The following is a 13,783-nucleotide window of genomic DNA, read 5'->3' on the forward strand; positions in this document are numbered from 1 at the left end:
TTCGAAGTGATGAGTGTTTTATGATGCTTAATGGAGCATATTCTGTGAGTTCACATCTCTTAACAGACTGAAGCAGGCCTCATCTAAAGAAATGTGGAGCTGAGGATTCAGAGGTTTTGAATCCACTTCACTCAAAAACTACAGGCAGAACTCAACGCGCGATAATTCATTTGAACGCTAGAACCTGTGCTCAACAGTAAATTTGTAAGGATGCGGATTCAGGTTATTTTTGATAACGATTCGTCACGGCGATCTCTTAATTCTCACTTCCACAGGACTCGTCGAACTTTGTTCCACGTTTTTCTTCACTCGAGAAAATCTTTCTGATAGTTACGGTTTTTATTCGGTACAGAGCACATGTTTTACCCGTGGTCTCGGGGATGCCGGTACCGTAGCACAGCGTGTTCGGTCAGAGGGTTACCTGCCCTCTGTAATAAAATAAACTGGGTTCGTGGATGAACGATGGACTCGGAAAAGAATCATGGAACGTCCGCCCCGAACAAATACAACGAACACTAACGAACAAAATGAGATCAACCAAGAAAGGGGTAGCGTCTTTGATTCATAATCAAAACATCTTCGGTCACGGGTTCGAATCTCGCCGCTGCTTAAATTTTGATTGATAATCAGCATTGGTGGCCGAAGACTTTTGGCATAAGAAGTCAACCCTCATATTGCTAACGGCCTTGTCAAAGAGGGCGGAGGAGCGGACAGATACTCAGGACACTCTCTTGTTCTAGGGGTGGGAAACGGTCCCTAAAGGCGGAAGAATCAGCAATGATCAACGGCATGAGGATGTAGAAGGCAATGAAAACCACTGCATTAAAGACACGTAACGTGTATCCACAGGACATGTGGCCTGTAGTTGAAGAAGTGTCATGATGATCTCTCCATTGGCAAAAGATTCCGGAATAGTCCCCCAGTAGGATCTGGGGGACAGCCAAGGGGGAGGCTGCCATGAGAAAAAGATTAAACAGTCAACGGAAGGATAACGTCGTACGAGTCGAGGCGTAGAATGTCAGAAGCTTTAACGTGGTAGGGAAAATAGAAAATCTGAAAAGGAAAATGCAAAGGCTAAATCTAGATATAGTAGGGGCCAGTGAAGTGAAGTGGAAAGAAGACTAGGATTTCTGGTCAGATGAGTATAGGGTAATATCAACAGCAGCAGAAAATGGTGTAACAGGAGTAGGATTCGTTATGTATAGGAGGGTAGGGCAGAGAGTGTGTTTCTGTGAACAGTTCAGTGACAGGTACATTCTTATCAGAATCGATAGCAAACAAACACCGACAACGATGGTCCAGGTATACATGCCGGCGTCGCAAGCTGAAGATTAAGAGATAGTGAAAGTGTGTGAGGGTATTGAAAGGGTAGTACAGTATGTAAAGGGGGATGAAGATCTAATAGTGATGGGGGACTGGAATGCAGTTGTACGGGAAGGAGTAGAAGGAAAGGTCAGGAGAACATGGGCCTGGGACAAGGAATGAGAGAGGAGAAACGCTAATTGAGCTCTGTAACAAGTTTCAGATAGTAATAACGAATACCTTTTTCAAGAATCACAAGATCAGGAGGTATACTTGGGAAACGCCGGGTTATACGGGAAGATTTCAGTTAGATTACATCATGGTCAGACAGAGATTCCGAAATCTCATACTGGATTGTAAGGCGTGCCCAGGAACACAAATAGCACAGATCATAATATAGTAGTGATGAATAGTAGGCTGAAGTTTGAGACATTAGTCAGGAAGAACCAATACGCGTCGGCCAGGGTGGCCGAGCGGTTGTAGGCGCTACAGTCTGGAACCGCGCGACCGCTACGGTCGCAGGTTCGAATACTGCCTCGGGCATGGGTGTGTGTGATGTCCTTAGGTTAGTTAGGTTTAAGTAGTTCTAAGTTCAATGGGACTAGAACTAGAAGTTAAGTCCATAGTGCTCAGAGCCATTTGAACCATTTGAATCAATACGCAAAGAAGTGGGATGCGGAAGTACTGAGGAATGACGAGATACGCTTGAAGTTCCCTAAGGCTACAGAGACAGCAATAAGGAACAGCTGAGAAGGCAGTACAGTTGAAGAGGAATGGACATCTCTAAAAAGGGCTCTTACGGAAGTTGGGAAGAAACCATGGGTAACAGAAGAAGTACTTCCGTTGATTGATGAAAGGAGGAAGTGCAAAAATATTCCGGGAAACTCAGGAATACAGAAATACAAGTTGCTGAGGAATCAAATGAATATTAAGTGCAGGGAAGCTAAGACGAAATGGCTGTAGGAAAAATGTGAAGATATCGATCAAAGAAATGAGTGTCGGAAGGACAGACTCAGCATACAGGAAAGTCGAAACAACCTTCGGTGACATTAAAAGCAAGGATGGTAACATTAAGAGTGTAACGGGAATTCCACTGTTAAATGCGGAGGAGAGAGCGGATAGGTGGAAAGAATACATTGAAAGCCTCTATGAGGGTGAAGATTTGTCTGATGTGATAGAAGGAGAAACAGGAGTCGATTTAGAAGAGATAAGGGATCCAGTATTAGAAACAGACTATAAAAGAGCTTTGGAGGACTTAAGGTCAAATAAGGCAGAAGGGATAGAGAACATCCCATCAGAAATTCTGAAATCATTGGGGAAAGTGGCAACAAAACGACTGTTCACATTGGTGTGTAGAACCTATGAGTCTGGCGACATACCATATGGCTTTCGGAAAAGCACCATCCACACAATTCCGAAGTCGACAAGAGCTGACAAGTGTGAGAATTATCGTACAATCACCTTAACAGCTCATGCATCGAAGCTGCTTACAAGGATAATATACAGGAGACTTGAAAAGAAAATTGAGGATCCGCTAGATGACGATTAGTTTGGCTTTAGGAAAAGTAAAGGCACGAGAGAGGCAATTCTGACGTTACGGCTAATAATGGAAGCAAGGCTAAAGAAAAATCAAGACACGTTCATGGGATTTGTCGACCTGAAACAAAGCGTTCGACAATTTAAAATGGTGCAAGATGTTCGAAATTCTGAATAAAGTAGGGGTAAGCTGTAAGGAGAGACGGGTCATCTACAATACGTACAACAGCCAAGTGCTCGTATTAAAAATGGTGTAAGACAAGGATATAACCTTTCGCCACTACTCTTCAATCTGTCATCGAGGAAGCAATGATGGAAATAAAAGGAAGGTTAAAGAGTGGAATTTCAGTTCAAGGTGAAAGGATACCAATGATGCGATTCGCTGACGACGTTACTATAGTGAGTGAAATTGAAGAAGAATTACATGATCTGCTGAACGGAATGAACAGTCTAATGAGTACACAGTATGGTCTGAGAATAAACTGAAGAAAGCGGAAGGTAACGAGAAGTGGTAGAAATGCGAACAGCGAGAAACTCAACATCAGGATTGATGAATTCTGCTACATAGGCAGTAATATAACCAATGACGGACAGAGCAAGGAGGACATCAAAAACAGACTAACTATGGCAAAAGAGGCATTCCTGGCCAAGAGAAGTATACTAATATCAAATATCGGTCTTAATTTGAGGAAGATATATTTCTGAGAACGTACGTCTGGAGTACAGCATGTATGGTGGTGAAACATGGACTGTGGGAAAACCGGAACAGAAGAGAATCGAGACATTTGAGACGTGGTGCTACAGACGAATGGTGAAAATTAGGTTCTGGACTGATAAGGTAAGGAATGAGAGAAAAGGAATATGTGGAAAACACTGATAAGGAGAAGGGACTGGAGCGAATGAGCGAATGACTTCCATGTTACTAGAGGGAGCTGTAGAGGGCAAAAGCTATAGAGGAAGACAGAGATTGAATACATTCATCAAATAATGAAACTTTACAGAAGCTGTCCTGCGAACCTTCTGTAAGGTTTGTAAGGTAGGAGACGAGGTACTGGCAGACATAGAGCTGTGAGGACGGGGCGTTAGTTGCGCTTGGGTAGCTCAGTTGGTAGAGCACTTGCCCGCGAAAAGCAAAGGTCCCGAGTTCGAGTCTCGGTCCGGCTCACAGTTTTAATCTGACAGGAAGTTTCATGCTTTCATCTGTTCATTTCCCGAAAGGCTTCTGTATTGTTTATATCTTCTGTTTTTATATTGTTTTCTTCTAAATCTTTTTTTACAGTTGCCTCGGCTTGTTGTGACTTTTTTACTTCGTTGACCCGGCTTGTTGTGACTTCTTACCCCACAAATATTTGAAAATCTTATTAGTTAATCTACTACGACAGTAGATTAACTAATAAGATTTTCAAATATTTGTGGGGTCAGAAGTCACAACAAGCCGGGTCAACGAAGTAAAAAAAGTTACAACAAGCCGTGGCAACTGTAAAAAAAGATTTAGAGGAGAACAATATAAAAACGGAAGATATAAACAGCAGAGAAGTCTTTCGGGAAAAAGTATTGAAAATGGAGCGATTCCACGGAGGGTAGCTGAGAACGCAGGTCTTGCATTCGAAATAACGTCCAAAAAACATGTCTTCTCTTTCTCATTACGTTTGAAGTATTTTCTATATTTTGGTGTGTTTCAGTACTGCTACGTAATTTCCAACCTTCTGCTGTGTTTTGGGGTCCTCATAATTCGCCTTTCTAGTACTCCTAAGTTATCTAAATTATAGTTCAATGCCGGGCATTCGCTTGTATAGAGGCATTCTGGCCTTATTTTTACACTTTTGTACAGGGAATTTTTATTGTAGAGGTCTTTGGTGATACCATACGCTCTCCCCATTTTATGCAACCTTTGAAAATCTTTCCAAAGCATTTTATGGGATTATTTGCCCTAGATATCTGAATTTTTTTTACCCTCTCCATTTGGCCAATAGTTTTCAGGAATTTTAGCATCCGTAACGTTTGTTAAAATTTTGTTTTTGTGCAGAAATTCTTAATTCAGTTCTGCTGGCTATCTCTTTCAGATGCCAAATTTTTCGTAAAGTATAGCCAAATCATCTGCAAATTGCAAGACAGTTGATTTCGATCTTTTCGCTTCCTCTTCCTAACCTTATCGGCGAAATTTTGAGTTCAATAAGCTTTCCTTTCCAAGTTCTCATTGTTTTCTCTAACACAGTATTAAAAGGAATTGGGGAGAGACCGTCACCTTGTCGTACACCTGTTTTTATTTTGGAAGGGCTTGAAATATCTCCCGCAAATATTTACTTTACAGACTGTATCTGTAGGTGTATCACGGATAAGGTTTGCCAATTTGGACTTGACCACAAATTCTCGAACTATTTTATGTGTAGTTTCTCTGTTAAGAGAATTAAAGCCTTTGTCAAATTCACAAACAAGCTGTAATGTCCTCTGTATTTAGTAATCTGCGGCGAATTACTAACCTGAAATTAAATAATTTCTCCTAGCATGACCTTCCCTCAGAACTCTTTTTTATTATGACAACCAACCGCTGTGGTTTGACTCTTAACGTGTATAACTTCCCGAATGCTAAGATTCAGTAATTGTCCATCTACGCTATGAAAATATAACCCTTATAGCCTGAATATGCGTGTATACTGACGTGAAACCGGCAGTTGCGAATAAAGCAAGTTCATATAGCGATGTGACTTTTGGAAACACCTCATTATTTTTCACATTTTAATTCTTATAATTTGTATGATTATTTGAACGGTTATCGAATGTTGAGAGTTTCAGCTGCGGTTGTCCTTCCCAGAAAGTTGCCCCAAAGGAACCACATCACCTTCACTGTAGTTGTAGATCCACTACGTCCTTGGGGTAGGGTTGAATCGCCTGGGGGATGTCAGCAGTGCTGAACATTGTAAAGAATGTCCTTCCAGTTGCTCACTGAGCTGCGAACTAGCGTTCTCGACCTCGAAATTCATGGGAATCAACGCCCCAAAGGAGGGGTGGTTACACAAATGCCCTTTCTACCACCTCCAGATGACTTTTCGAGTCGCTTCTGATCGGCGGTGTGTCTGTTTTCCTCAGCCACTCAGAAAGAAACCTCTTGATTTCAACGCTGGGTGTCGCGGTTCTGACATCCACCGCATAGGCGTCAAACCTTTGTAGGTAGTGGTGAAATGAGGGTAATAGTATATGACGACTTTCTCGTCGTATGACATGTTCACAATGGCATTGTGCAAATTGCAGTGTAATTTGGTGCTAATATAATACAATTAAACCACTTTACAACTCACATGGATTTCTGTGCTGCGAGTATGATGTCTCAGGGCGTTAACGCTTTTGCACCAGTACAGAAGAAGATTGTAGCACCTTTGAACAAAACTTTAAAATTATGCCTCCTAATGGGAGACAACGACGAGGTTTCGAAAAACAGAAAATTTTTTCTATTTTCCGGGCCTGTTATATTGTGCCGGCCACGTGTGGTGGAAACGGCACAATGGTCGTGCTGTCTATCTCAAATAGTACTTTCCCAAATTTATTCAGCAGAGTTTTTCCAGCAGAACGTTTCCCTTCTTCCAAAGATGACTGTTTAAGTTCTCCGAGCACCGTTCTTACACTTTCAGATCAGTTACACTGACCTGATATGATTCTATGAGCATGTGTTTGAATTCATTCGTTGTCAACTGCTATTCTTACATTATAAAGCTAGTGTAATTCTGTAAAATAGGTCTCACTAACGTATTGTATGCCATTTCCTTTGCAGATGCTCCTCATATCTTAAAGGTTTCTAACAAATCTAAGCATAGCGGACAGAAAATTAGTCTTCTCAAAGAGATATCGCTCTGACACCACTGAACACCTCGTCTGGCTTCAATAATAATACAGGTCATTGGGAAAAAGAGTCAATCTGAGTCTTCAGATACCCCATAAACAACTGAAGTCACTTATCTACGATTTGTTTCTACGGAGTACCGCTATGATCTATCTAAACTTGACCTTACTCACCACCGCTGGTAACAAGATCACAGATGGATTTCTGATAATAGAAGTTCTGACTGAACTGGTAATTCTGGCTCATTTTTAGGGTTCCGTGCGTCAGATGGTAAAAGCGGAGCCCTTCTGGGGCCACTTCGTTGGCCGTGCGCCTGTTACGGCCCATTTTCATCAGGAATGACATCTACAATTAGTTGGATGACGAATCAGTGACAGTAAACAAAATATCAAGCAAATGAACGGTCCATAAAATCATCAGAAAACGGCGGGCTACTTACACAGTTTTGTTGCAGGGACTGGACGAGATTGAGATCGACTTCAGGAAAAACAACAGCAGACACTTTTTCGGGAAATTCAAAAAGAGTCTGATTGGGTACAATGGTAGAGAACTGTTTATAAGAGATAAGAAAGGGGAACTGGCTGTTAGTGTGAAGGAGAACAGTCGGATTTTTGCAGAGTACTTTCACGACCTGCTGAACTGTGAACCACCTAAAGACGAGTAGGAAATGGGGACTGACACAGAAGAGAGTGAGCCACGCCCTCCAACCAGGGACGTAATGGCACATGCCATAGGCGATCTAAAGAATAATAAGGTGCCCGCATCTCGTGGTCGTGCGGTAGCGTTCGCGCTTCCCACGCCCGGGTTCCCGGGTTCGATTCCCGGCGGGGTCAGGGATTTTCTCTGCCTCGTGATGGCTGGGTATTGTGTGACGTCCTTAGGTTAGTTAGATTTAAGTAGTTCTAAGTTCTAGGGGACTGATGACCTAAGATGTTAAGTCCCATAGTGCTCAGAGCCATTTGAGCCATTTGAATAATAAGGTAACTGGAGAAGATAGTATAGCAGCCGAGATGATAAAGTGGGAAGGCAACAAAGCAATATACAACGTGACCAACATAATCCACCAGATCTGGAGAAGAAAGAAATTGCTAGAAGGGTGGAAGAATGCAATTGTAGTACCAATACTTAAGAATGGGGACAAGAGAGATGCAAACAACTACAGAGATATATCGCTACTAGAGGTCGGATACAAGGTGCTGTCAAAGCTATTGCTCAAGAGAGTAGAAGAACAGGTAGAGAGTACAGTTGGCGACAACCAATCGGGATTCAGGAAGCGAAGAGGTTGTATAGAACAGATATTTATCCTGAACCAACTGACAGAACATAGGGCCTTAAAAAACAAAAAGATTGCAATAACCTTCGTGGACTTCACAAAGGCATATGACTCCATCAACAGACAGATTCTTGTTAGGATTCTGAAGAACAGAGGACGTGATGGAACTACACAAGAACTCATTAAAGAAATTCTGAGAGAAACAAAAGCAAGGGGGAGATTCAGAGGAGTACTGTCAGAAGAATTTGAGATCAAGACTGGTGTTAAACAAGGAGATGGATTGTCACCATTGTTGTTCACTATAGCAATGGACGAAGTGATCAGGCAGAAGAGAGGAATAAAAGAGGAAATGGGAATACCAAAAACACGTGTGGGGGACAAAAAGAACAATAGGGCTCAAGTGGACTGTCTAGCCTTTACAGACGACATAGCAATAGTAAGTGAGACGGAAGAAGACGCAAAGACACAACTCGACAACTTAAGTAAGGTAGCCAGAAAGGTGGGGCTGAGGATCGCCTATAACAATATAAAGACATTAAATACCACTTCAGACTGGGAAACACCGGAAGGCACTATGCAAATGGTGGACAAATTTAAATACCTGGGAGAATTTATAATAGGAAGAAACAGGAGCAAGGATGGAATAACAGAGAGGATAAAGAAGATGAGGTCAGCCTTCTGTATGAAGAGAGATGTACAATGAATAGAATATATCGACAAAGGCGAAGGTAAGTAACTACAAGACAACGGTTAGGAATACAGTATTCCTGCTGAGACGATTACACTAGGAAGAAATGGGCAAAACAACTAGAGAAAGAAGAGAGAAAAATACTAGGTCCCAAAAGAGGTGGAGAGAGGTGGATGTGAAGACCTAGGGAAGAATTATATCGGAACATGAGAACAATATCCGGGTAAATCAGACTCAAAAGGGCAAGGTTTGGTGGACATGTAGTTAGGATGAGTATGGACAGAATGACGAAGAGAGTGTGGGAAACAACAATGAAGACAAGGGGAAAGACAGGAACCAAGTGGCTTGTTGAACTTCGGAAGGACTGGTTGGAATTGGGGATCAAGGTCGAAGGAAAGGAAAATTGGAGGAACAAATATACATCGACCAATATGCCGGAGATCAACGACAGAGAAGAATACAGGAAAAGATTAGAGTGTCTCCAATGGAGCCGACAGGATAAAAGGACACTGAAGATCTCGGAAGAAGAGCAGGAGAGAGTAAGAGAAAGAATGAAGAGGTTCTGGGAGAAGAAGAGGAAAATGCAGTCAACGAAGGGGCTACCCATGATCCTAAAGAGGCCGCAACACAAGAAGAAAAAGAAGAAGAAGACAGTCTTGTTGCGATATGATGCCCGAATGTCCGTCAAACCAAGACCGTACGGGCGTGTAGCCCAGTAAACACGGCTGTTGACATTTTGGAAGATGGGAATATCCACAGCATACTTGTCATGAAGATACACACTGTCGAGTCACATTAATGTGACCAACGGTCAAAAGCCTGATAACCAACTTTTGCACACCGGACAGCCGCGAGACTAACAGGAAGATAGTCAATGACGCCCTGGAAGGTACCGAATGGGTTGTGGAGCCAAACCGACAACAGTTCCGTGGCTAGCTGCTCTAGGTTTGTCGGTTGAGGATTCACGGCGCGACCAGCCCAATCTAACTGTTCTCACAGATTCTCGATTGGGTTTAAATCCTGGGTGTTTGGTGGGCATGGGAGTACGGTAAACTCATCCTAGTGCTCTTCCAACCGCTCACGTACACAGCATTGTCCTGCTGGTAGACGTCGAGGATGTACAGACTGTATGTAGGGGTGGACACGGTCCCCAAGGATAGATGCATATCTGTGTTGATCCATTGAACTTTTCAGAATGACGATTTCTCCATACGACTACTGTTGTAGGGTGTTTGCTTTCAGACGATTCACAACTTAATTCCCAGGGTCATCTGTCCGATGAAGCATAAAACGTGATTCATCTAAATGTGCCACTTGTCGCCATTCAGTGGACATGCAGCTGCGGTATTGGCATGCTTTCGTCGCCAGTGGGGAGCAGTCAGCATAGATGCATTAATCAAGCGCCTGTTGCGCAGGCCTAAAGGCAGCAACGTTCGCTGAACGGTCGTTCGGGAGACACTGTTGATAACACCTTGGTTCGTCTGGGCGATCAGCTGCTCAATAGTTAGACGTCTATTCACTCGTACACATCTCTGCAGCCGCCTTTCACCCCTATCATCTGTGGTCTGTGGTGCAGCATAGTTACCATAGCGCCATTTTACTAAGCGCAGTATACTTTAACCGCAGCGGCACGTGAACAGTTTACAGACATAGCCGTTTCGTAAATGCTTCTATCGCTGGCCTGAAAGCCAATGATCATGCCCTTGTGGCTACCAGAGGCATTACTCCATTTCAGCTTTATGACAACTACTGCTCTGTTTTCCGCGTCGCACCGACACGCTTTAGATGCCCTCCAGTGCTTTTGCAGCCACTTGCACATTGATGCTGAAAGTAGGGATGGCCATATTAATGTGACTGGACTGTGTAAAAGACAGTGGTCACTGAGAACCATAAAACAAAAATTCTGGTTTATTTCCACGGTAAGCATTATAAGTTGACCCATGTCATGGTGCGAAAAACACACCCAAAATCGTGTCTCACCAGGTGACAACACATGCCTGCAGAAGGCTGGTGTTCGATTTCTATGCTCTATGGTGCTGTGAGCTACGGTCTTTTGCGAGGTACCGATTCTAGATGTCCATTGCATACAGTTCTCTATGAATGTCGTTGAGATTGACCTGCATTCACTGATAGGAAATATATATCTCGGGTTCGAAATCGTCGTCAACAAGGCATAACACTCGTCTCTGGTCCCTATGCGAGGAGCGATAGAAAAATCTGTTCAGAGTCCGAGAGATGGCACCACCGGCGCGTATCTAGGTCATGTTTAGTTAGTAGCTTCTTTGGAAATAGCACACACCAAGCTTCAGCCATATTGGTCTATTTCTCTGTGTTTGGCATTCGAGTTAATCAAGGAAGTCGAGCAACTGTCATAAAATGGACGAAAAAGAATATCGTGTGGTGATTAAACAGTACTTTATGAAAGGCAAAACGCTTCAGGGGACTAAAGAGAAGGTTGATAAACATCACTGTGACTGCACCTTCGATTAGAACAGTTTATAAGTGGTTTCAAAATTTTCTAAGTGGCCATATGGGCACAAGTGATGCTGAACTTCCTGGACGTCCTGTGGAGGTTACGAGTCCAGAAATCATTGATAAAATCCATGATATGGTGATGGATGACGGAGCAGTTAAGGTGCGTGAGATAGCTAGTGCTGTGGGCTTCTCGAATGAACGGGTACATAATATCTTGCATAAACATTTGTACATGAGAAAGCTATCCTCAAGATGGGTTCCGCGATTGCTCGCGTTTGACCAAAAACGGAATCGTGTGAAGTGTTGCAAGAATGGTTTGCTGCTGTTCAGGAAGAATCTGCAGGAATTTAAGCGTCGTTTCGTCACTGTGGGTGAAACATGGATACATTATTATGCTCCTGCGACGAAACAACAATCTAAACAATGGGTTACCATGGGATAATCTGCACCAAAAGCGGCTAAGACAATTCCTTCGGCCGGAACGGTTATGGCGACTGTCTTTTAGGATTCGCAAGGGATAATCCTCATCGACTATCTGGAAAAGGGTAAAACTATTACAGGTGAATATTATTCATCGTTACTGGACCATTTGAAAACCGAGCTACAAGAAAAACGCTGGCGACTGGACCGCAAAAAGGTCCTTTTCCATCACGACAATGCACCAGCAAATGCCGCAGCAGTTGTGGTCGCAAAATTAATGGAAACAGTATTGCAACTGGTTTCACATCCCCCCACTTCTCCAGACGTGGCTCCCTCAGACTACTATTTGTTCCCCAATTTGAAGAAATGGCTGGCGGGACAAAGATTTTATTCAAACGAGGAGATGATTGCAGCAATTAATAGCTACTTGGCAGACTTGGACAATTCCTATTATTCTGAAGGGATCAACAAATTATAACAGCGTTGGACGAAGTGTATATGTCTAAAAGGAGACTATGTCGAAAAATGAAAAAGGTTTACCCCAAACACATAAGTAGTTTTTATATTTGCACAGACTTTTCAAACGCCCCTCGTAGGTTAGGATGACCTTCCGACTTTTCTTACGCCGCGTTACAAGACTGCAACGTAGCACCGTCCTTTGTAGACAAGTTGCACAATCGGCGTAGATACACCAACAAATAGGTGATTTTCATCGACCTTGTAGACGTGGACACGTTTAAACATGGAATCTCCTTTCTGACATTTTGTCACGCTCCCTCGTGGACCGATCTTACTGCGCTGTTTCCGTACAACCGTCTGGCGTACATACACCACGTTACTACTTAGGTCAGCGATGGAGTCTCATATGTTCGGTTGTCGTACACACACCACATTTACGACTAAGGTCAGGGATAGAGTCTCACATGACTACTCAGTGCTCCTGTCGTATATAGCACCAAAGCGACCAGTGTGCTCTTTTATAAGGGGCGATAAAATAGTGTCAGTTAGAAGGCCACACTAATTCTTTGCCTACACATCGGTGTTTGTACACCGGCATCAGAATCACGCTGGGCTGGGGATACGCTGCAGCAACGTTTTCAGCGCTCTTTATAAGGGCCTCACCAATGTTGTTCTGTGTTGGCTGAGCTTAAGTTTCCATTCGCCTTTCAAACAGTTTTTGTTGAAAGTTAGATGAGAAGTTTCAGAGGCAGCGCTCCTTGAATGGAAGGGTTCGACAAGGCACACATTATATGAACTTGCATTTGCCATTTGAAAGACAGCGGCGCAGACAGTGCAAATATAGTGTTCATATAAATGATTCATTCGTTGTGAAAGCCTTACAGGGTAGGCGAGATGTCCCCATACTCCTAGTATCAAATACTAATTGATTTGATTTGTATTAGCACAAGTACTTACTTACGTGTTAAGTGTTTAATATATCAGTATCTTCCTTATTGCGTTGCAAACGTATAGTTTTTCCATACGCCTCCATATCCTTGCCGGCCGCGGTGGCCGAGCGGTTTTAGGCGCTTCAGCCCCGAGCCGCGCTGCTGCTAAGGTCGCAGGTTCGAATCCTGGCTCGGGCATGGGTGTGTGTGATGTCCTCAGGTCAGTTAGGTTTAAGTACTTCTAAGTCTAGGGGACTGAGGACCTCACATGTTAAGTCCCATAGTGCTTAGAGCCATTTGAACCATTTTTTCCATAACCTTCTTGACATAATTTTGAGTCATGACCGGTGTTATAGTGCGAAATACATCCTCAACAGCACTGCACAGTTCTTCGTTTGTAGCGTAACGTCGTGCAGATACGTGCGCCTGAATGATTCCCCATAACGAGTTATCAGGTGTGGTGAGGTCAGGACCACTCCGGAGCCGTTTGAAGAGAGCTGGTATTACTGTTTAACCGTGATCTCTTCAGCTTCCTGGAGAGAGCTCATTTAGAAGCTCGCGCAGTACAAGTGCGTAGTGAGGAGGCGCTCCGTCTTGCTGCAATCATACGCGTTCTGTGAGGCTTCTGTACTTCAGCTCAGGTGCAACCATGTTTGTAACCTGTATAAATAATGTGTCCCATTCGCAGTCCGTTCAGAAAAGTCCGGCCCATGCTGATGTGATGTCATCGCTGCCAATATCGTTACGTGAGGTGGGTTCCTTTCTAACTCGACAGTATGACGAGGATTCTCTTTGGCCCAAACGACAATATTTCTTGCACGTGAGCTTCTACAAATGGCACATATCTGTAAACATAACCTTAGTAC

This window comes from Schistocerca gregaria, chromosome 4, assembly GCF_023897955.1.
Source record: "Schistocerca gregaria isolate iqSchGreg1 chromosome 4, iqSchGreg1.2, whole genome shotgun sequence".
NCBI classification, from domain to species: Eukaryota; Metazoa; Arthropoda; class Insecta; order Orthoptera; family Acrididae; genus Schistocerca; species Schistocerca gregaria.